This window comes from Hemiscyllium ocellatum, unplaced genomic scaffold (genome assembly GCF_020745735.1).
Source record: "Hemiscyllium ocellatum isolate sHemOce1 unplaced genomic scaffold, sHemOce1.pat.X.cur. scaffold_531_pat_ctg1, whole genome shotgun sequence".
In the NCBI taxonomy this organism is placed as follows: domain Eukaryota; kingdom Metazoa; phylum Chordata; class Chondrichthyes; order Orectolobiformes; family Hemiscylliidae; genus Hemiscyllium; species Hemiscyllium ocellatum.
The window spans coordinates 14,353-21,528 of NW_026869101.1; positions in this window are offsets into that span (position 1 = coordinate 14,353).

The window sequence follows — 7,176 nt, forward strand, 5'->3', positions numbered from 1 at the left end:
GCCAAATCTCAAGGAAATGCCTTCTATCTCCGCGAAGACATTATTGTACTCCTATAGAGGTCAGAAGCTGGTGGGAATGGCGAACTGTTTCAGGAGTAAGGCATTAATGCTGTGAATCGATTTAAGAACAGTGCAGAGACACACATCAATTGCACATTGTGACGGTGAGGATTCATTCAGAGCCTGGAGCTCCCTCTCAACCAACATGGGGGCTCCAAACTGGTACGGGAACTATTGGGAATTACATATTATGGAGAAAATGCAATTTCTCACAAAATCACCATCGTTTTTCTGGATATAATAAATGTCACTCCATAATCATCAAGTCTTAATGAAATCGCTTGTTCTCCTCTCGCTGTGTTACATATTTCGCTGGATTATACTCTCATTCCTTTTATCAGTTAATTATCGTTTATGCAATAAAATTCAATAATTTGTTTACAAAGGTGCAAACATCTTATTGCACAGATTGTATGCCTTTGCTTTTTTAGATTTGTTGTAGCCTTATCCCAAGAGTAAATGCTTTGTTTACTGAGCAGCGTTGGGCAACTGTCTGTGTGGCGTTTGCACATTCTCCCCGTGTCTACGTGAGTTTCCTTTGGGTTCTATGGCTTCCTCCCACAGTCAAAATATATGCACGTTTGGTGAAGTGGCCATGCTAAATTAGAGGGTAGGGGAATGGGTCTGTGTGGGTTACTCTTCCGAGGGTCGATGTGGACTCGTTGGGCCGAAGGGCCTGTTTCCATACTGTAGGGAGTCTAAAAATAAATGACCTGTTTATCGGGATTCAAGGGTCAGACACAGTATGTATTTTTCATGGGCTAAGAGACAGAAAGGAGTAGAAGACAGTGACTGTGGAGACTGATGATGAGTACAGTGACATCGCCCCAGTCCCCAATGTCTTCTTGACAGACAGAATAATATCAAATGTAGAGAAAGAAACAGAATATATTAGGAAGAAGGAATGGCAAGTGACAATGTAAATAAAACAGGATAATTTGAAATGGAATGGCCGAACAATAATTGATCTGTGTGTGAGTGTGTGAGTGAGAGAGACAGATAGAGTGCCTGTGTGTGTGTGTGTGTGTGTGTGCCTGTGTGTGTGTGTGAATGTGTGTGTGCCTGTGTGTGTGTGTCTGTGTGTGAGTGTGTGTCTGTGTGTGTGAGTGTGTGTGTGTCTGTGTGTGAGTGAGTGCGTCTGTGTGTGGTTGTCTGTGTGTGTCTATATGTGTGTGAGAGTGTGTGTGTGTTTCTGTGTGTGCATGTGAGTGTGTGTCTATGTGTGTATGTGTGTCTTTGTGTGTGTGTCTGAGTTTGTGTGTCTGTGTGTGAGTGTATATGTCTGTATGTATGTGTGCGTGTGTGTGTAGATAGATAAGACTGTTCGTATGTGTGCATCATATTCAGAATGAACAAGAGAGACATAGTTAACAAAAATGATGCATGTGATGCACAAAATTTATAAAACATGAATATGTTATTTAGTCTTCAGCTGAAATATTATATTCCCCTTCTCTCAAAGTACCTGCTTTCTCCTGTCTCTTTATTGCATTCCCAGGCCTAATCTCTAATTCTTATCAGGATGTATGTTATAAATTCCTGCTTCCGGTGTTCCAATTATTTCAGTTAATCAATTTTCTACCGGGAAACATATACATTGGCCTGCTGCGTTCTGTTAACAGCTATTGCCTGTCGTATTGATGGACATAAAAGTTCTGGCATCAGACCCAGGATTTCAACATATTAATCTGTTGCACATACACTGTACAAAGGACCACAGCACACAGGAATTGTCAAACAAAATACAGAAGTACATCTATATCTATTAGTCATGTAGACTTCTCTATTTTTATATCTCCATGTCTATATTCTCTCTCTCGTTCTCTCTCTCTCTGTTTCTCTTGATCTCTCTTTTAATTTAATTGATAAATCCTCCAATCGTTCTTTCTGTCCCATGCCTCAGACTTCCCTCCTTCTGTTTACAGTTATTGCTCACTTTTGGATGTGATGTCTTATATTTGAGTAATTTAACTACAAGACCTGAGGGAGCAATTGGCTAGAGTTTGTTGGAAGGGAAGCTGAGCACGGGACATGGTGAAGCAGCAATGACAGGAGTTTCTGGAGATAATTCAGCAGCACTTCAGAAATTCATCCCAAGTAGGCAGAACAATATTTGGCAAAAGACAAGGCAGCCGTAACGAACTCAGTGAAGGCATAAAAACAAAAGAAAATGCACACAATGTGGTGAAAGGTATTGGGAATCCAAAGGATTACGAAGCCTACAAATTCCAGCACGGATAGCTAATAACAGCAAATGGGAGGAGAGGGTGAAATATGATGTTACGCTTCTTAATCGTGTAAAAGAATATGGAAAGTGATTTTTAGATATATAACAAGGAAGACAGGGATTAAAAAGAAACAAAGGACTGTTGGCAAATGAGGCTTGAGTAGTTATGGAAAGCAATTGAATGGCAGCGGAATTGAATAGATACTTTACACAAGTCCTCACGGTGGAAGACACCAGAAAAATGCCAGAACTTCAAGACAGTCAGAGAGTAGGGTTGAGTATACTGATCTCAGTAAAGAGGAGGTGCTGGGGAAGGTGAAGTTGGATCAATCAGCGAGACCAGTTGGACAACAGCTCGTAGTTCTAAAGAGATATCGAAGCTGATTGTGGAGGCATTGCTGGTGATCTTTCAGGAAACTTTGGAGTGAGGGAGGACTGGTAAATGTAACCTCCCTGTTTAAGGAGAGAGAGAGACAAAGACAGGATATTATAGAAGGACTTATTGGATCTTTGGGGTTATGAATAGTTGTGTGGAGTATAAGAACAAGGAAGTTGTGAAGTATATTGGAAATGGTGTAATTAACCCACAGCATAACAGGAGTTACATTTACAATGCCAGTGCGAACAGCAGAGATGAAAGTACGGTTAAAACAAAGGAAATCAGTTCGAAGCAAACAGGAGCATTAGTGACAAAAAGACTGTTTCCTCGATCCTGCAGTGAGAATGTTGAGATAAGCTTGTCAGTAAACAGACAAAAAGGAATGTATAAATCTCACAACAAAATATGTTACTGATAAGGTCTCAACATGTAACTATGTAACCAATACATATGAATATGAAAAAGCACAGCAAGTGAGACAGCTTCCACGAACAGGAAAGTCAAGTTTCAGGCTAAAATACTTCATCAGGATTGGGGTGGGGGAAGGAGAGCCGGGAAGTAAGTAGAGGAAAGGGCGTGGGGCTGGTGGAAGGGTAGGTGGTTTGGTGATGGGGGATGCAGACAGGGAATTATTGTGATTGGTCAGTGGGAAGGGTGCAACAGATATGCAAATGAGAAGATGTACAGCTGTGGTCAGTTCAGGGATGGGGGACATAGAGTAAGACTGTGGGTAGAGAAATTTTGAAGCCAGTGAAGTCAATATTGAGACCATTGAGCTGTACAGTCTACAGCTGAAATATCAAGTTGTGTTCCCCAGTTTCGGTTTGGCCTCACACTGAAAGTGGAGGAGGTCAAAAATCGACCTGTTGCCGGATTAGCACGGTGAGTGGAGTGATAGAAATGGATCGCAACTAGAATGCTGAGTTTGTTAAATTGTGCATAGAGCAGATGCTCCATGAATATGTCCCTGAGTCTCCCTTTGGTTTCCACAACATAGAGGAGACTACATTGGGAGTTGGAGATGAACTCGATGGGCCAAGATCAGGCTCTGTGTGAAGCATGAGGACTATGCACGAAACAATAACATGACTTGCCAGTTACCATTCATTATAACTCCCACTCCCACTCGCCCGGCGACATGACCATCCTTAGCCTGTCCACGTCAGAGGAACACCACCTGAGAGTTTACCTTTGAAGCTGATAGCACAATGGCCTCAATATTGACTGAAGCTGCTTTAAAAACCCTCCACACACGGCCTTATTCCATGTCCCTTTTGCCTGATCAGACCCATCTGTATATGCTCCACTCTTCCCACTGACCAATCACAGTAACCTCATGCCTGAATGTACCTGCAACCACCATACTTACCCGCCGCCCTTCCAACACTCCATTTCTTGGCCCCCCTCTCCCTCACCAGTCCTGACGAAAGATCCAAGATCAAAATATTGTCTTTGTTGCTCCTCTGATTCTGTCTGGTCTGCTGGGTTTATCCAGCTCCAAGTTTATTAACTCTGGTGTCCCGCAGCAAGAGTACTGACTCTGTCTAGGCTGTGGAACTAGGTGGTCCACATATAAGAAGAAATAAAACTGGACATTTGAAAAGATCGTGGACATATTCGTTATTTATTAACAACCCAAATACACACCTTCCAGATGGAACAGCATTTCATTTGCACTCTTTCAATCTAGTCTCCTGTCATTGCTGCTCACAATGCAGTCTCCTTTACACTGGGGAGACCAAACAGAAACTGTTTTGAGGAACACTCCCACTCTGTCTGTGGGAATAACCCTAACCTTCTCATTGCTTCCCATTTCAATGACTTGCTCTCATGCTAACATTTCAGTCCTGGCCTGCTGTAATGCTCCAATGAAGCATAACCCAACTTCGAGTAAACTTCACTTTAGACCTTGTTACGTTCTATCCTGGAGGAGTTTTTTATTCAATTCCATACTTCCACAGCCTGACTGCATTATGGCTGTTCTCCATTCTTCACACGTTCTTTCTCCTGGTCTCCCAATGAACTTGCCCTGTTTGTGAATAGTTTGTCTTGCACTTAATTAAGGAACCCATTTCCCACCTTCATAATCTAATTAATGCTCATTTTACATTTCATTCTCTTTTACCAGAAATAAAAGTCAATTTATCAGTGGCATTGCTCCTCCACACCATCTTGTTTCCCATCACCCCTCCTCTACCTCAGCCAAGGGATTTAAAAGCACATTTTCTAATCTTTTCTGTTCTGAAGAGGAGTCACACTGGACGTGAAACGCTAAATGTGTTTCTCTCTCTCCGCAGATGCTGCCAGGTCTGCTTTGTTTCTCCAAAAATGAACAAAACACATTTTCAATAAAACAAATAACTCTGGATACTGGAAAGCTTAAACGCGAACAAATAAAAAAGAAACTGCGAGCCTTGAAGAATGCTCACTGCACCCAAATGATTAAGGATGCTTTCACTCCAGTGATGCTGCCAGACCTGCTTTATTTACATAGCAATTTCTGCTTTTCACCACGTTTCAAAGACATATATCAACGTGACTCAAATGCTCTGTTCAATTTGGAGCGCCATATACCGGGAAGTGAAAGTTAACACAAGATGCACAATTTCTGTGTCTCCGAAATGACGTAAAGCTGGCATCACTGACACTACAGAGCTCTTACTGTTAGTGAGGGAGAGAAACAGAGGGACATGCATTCACTCTAAACACAAAAAGTAGCACATACTGGAAAGGAAAGAATTCAGAAGATTATGTTAAAGGGTTTTGGGCAATGAGACAAATTGTAAGTGTGACACCATGGAGAGACCCACAGTAGAATGAGAGTATAAAATTAGAAATGTACCACATCAGAAACCAGAGTAGGTCACTGAGTACAGGGTTGATGGGTGAGTGGGACTTGGTGTGAACTGGGGGAGAGGCAGCAGGACTGTATTGGAGATATTTCAGCACAAATTGCGTGTGATGCTGTAGACCACAACATCAGCACAAGAAAAATTATATTCAACCATAATCTGTAACTTTTTGTACGGGATAATCCCTCGGTCTACCAGTATCAATAAGCGGATCTATGCTTCAGTAACGAGTGTGGTGAACATGCCAGGACAGAACTATGCGTACCTAAAACTGATGGAAAACATAAAGCTACTACACTTGACTGTTTACATTCCAAACAGCAGAACTGCCATCTGATAGGGAGGGCGGAATGATTGCAATTCTAACAAACCAGTTCGAAGCTCTATAGCCCTGCCACATCCTATCATAAATGGATTAAACATCTCCCTGCAGGACAGGGCCCAACACATGTCCCCCTCCTTAATAATGGAACAGCTCTGTACATCAGTGCAAAGGCAAGCATGTAGTTATCTGCGCCATATTCAGCCAGAAGTGTTGAGTCACTGATTGAACTCACCTCTTCAGGATGCCCACAGAATTACAGATGGTAGTTTTCAAACAATCTGATTCGCTCTATGGGACATGAGGAAACACCTGAACACAGTAGATATGACAAAGGCAATGTACAACAAACCGTGTCCCTGGGGAAGCTGTTTCATTCCAGTTTCAACTCTGACATCTATCTAGCAATGTACAAAATTACTCAACTATGACACGTCCCTTAAGAAAAGAATAATTACAGTATGACAACCAGCACCCCTCAATTCCATCATGACAGTCAAATTGTTGGGGGTTCTTTTTGACAAAGTTTTCAAGCAGCACAGAAATAACCTGCTCAGTGTGGTTTGGGATAGGTCCCTATGTGGAGATGGAAATGACACTGGATTACTAATCCAGACCAGGCTAATGCTCTGACAGCTGGTGGACGTTAATAACAATTAATAAAATATCGATATCTAAAATCTTGTGTCAGTAATAATGACCTTGAACCCAATGTCAATTTTAAACACCAATTTGCTTCCCCAATGTACTTTCAAGAAGTGAATCTCCCGTGCTTTCCTGGTCTTGCCTAAAAGTGACTCCAGACACACAGGCATGTGATGAAGTCTTCAATGGTCTCTGGAACAGCAAAGCAAGGCACTCAATTGCATCAAACCGCTCCTGGTTTTAAAGGATAAAACGGGACAGAACACTCGGCACCAGCTTCTGCCTCGGAAAAGGGAAACCCAGGCCTGTCAACCCTACAGAGTCCTCCTTCCTAACATCTGAGAGCTTGTGATAACACTGACTGAGCTTTCCCACAGACTGCATAGAAATATTGGGAAAGGAGTAGGTAATTCAACACAGTGAGCCTTCCATGTTCTCACTATGGACGAGAATCGCCTCAATACGTTTCTCCTTCAGCAGACTGAGGTATATTGCAATTGATTCCGTCAACCAACTGTTTGAGATGCTTGCGAATAGCTGGGACCCACGTATATTCCTGAGATGCTCCACGAACCGTCATCTCCAATAGAAGGATCATTTTATTCCGATGTTTCCGGTCCAAGAGCTGCTTTGCTGGAGCTTGTACATTCTGACCTGCTTTCCTTTTCTTATTTTCTCCTCCACTTTTCTT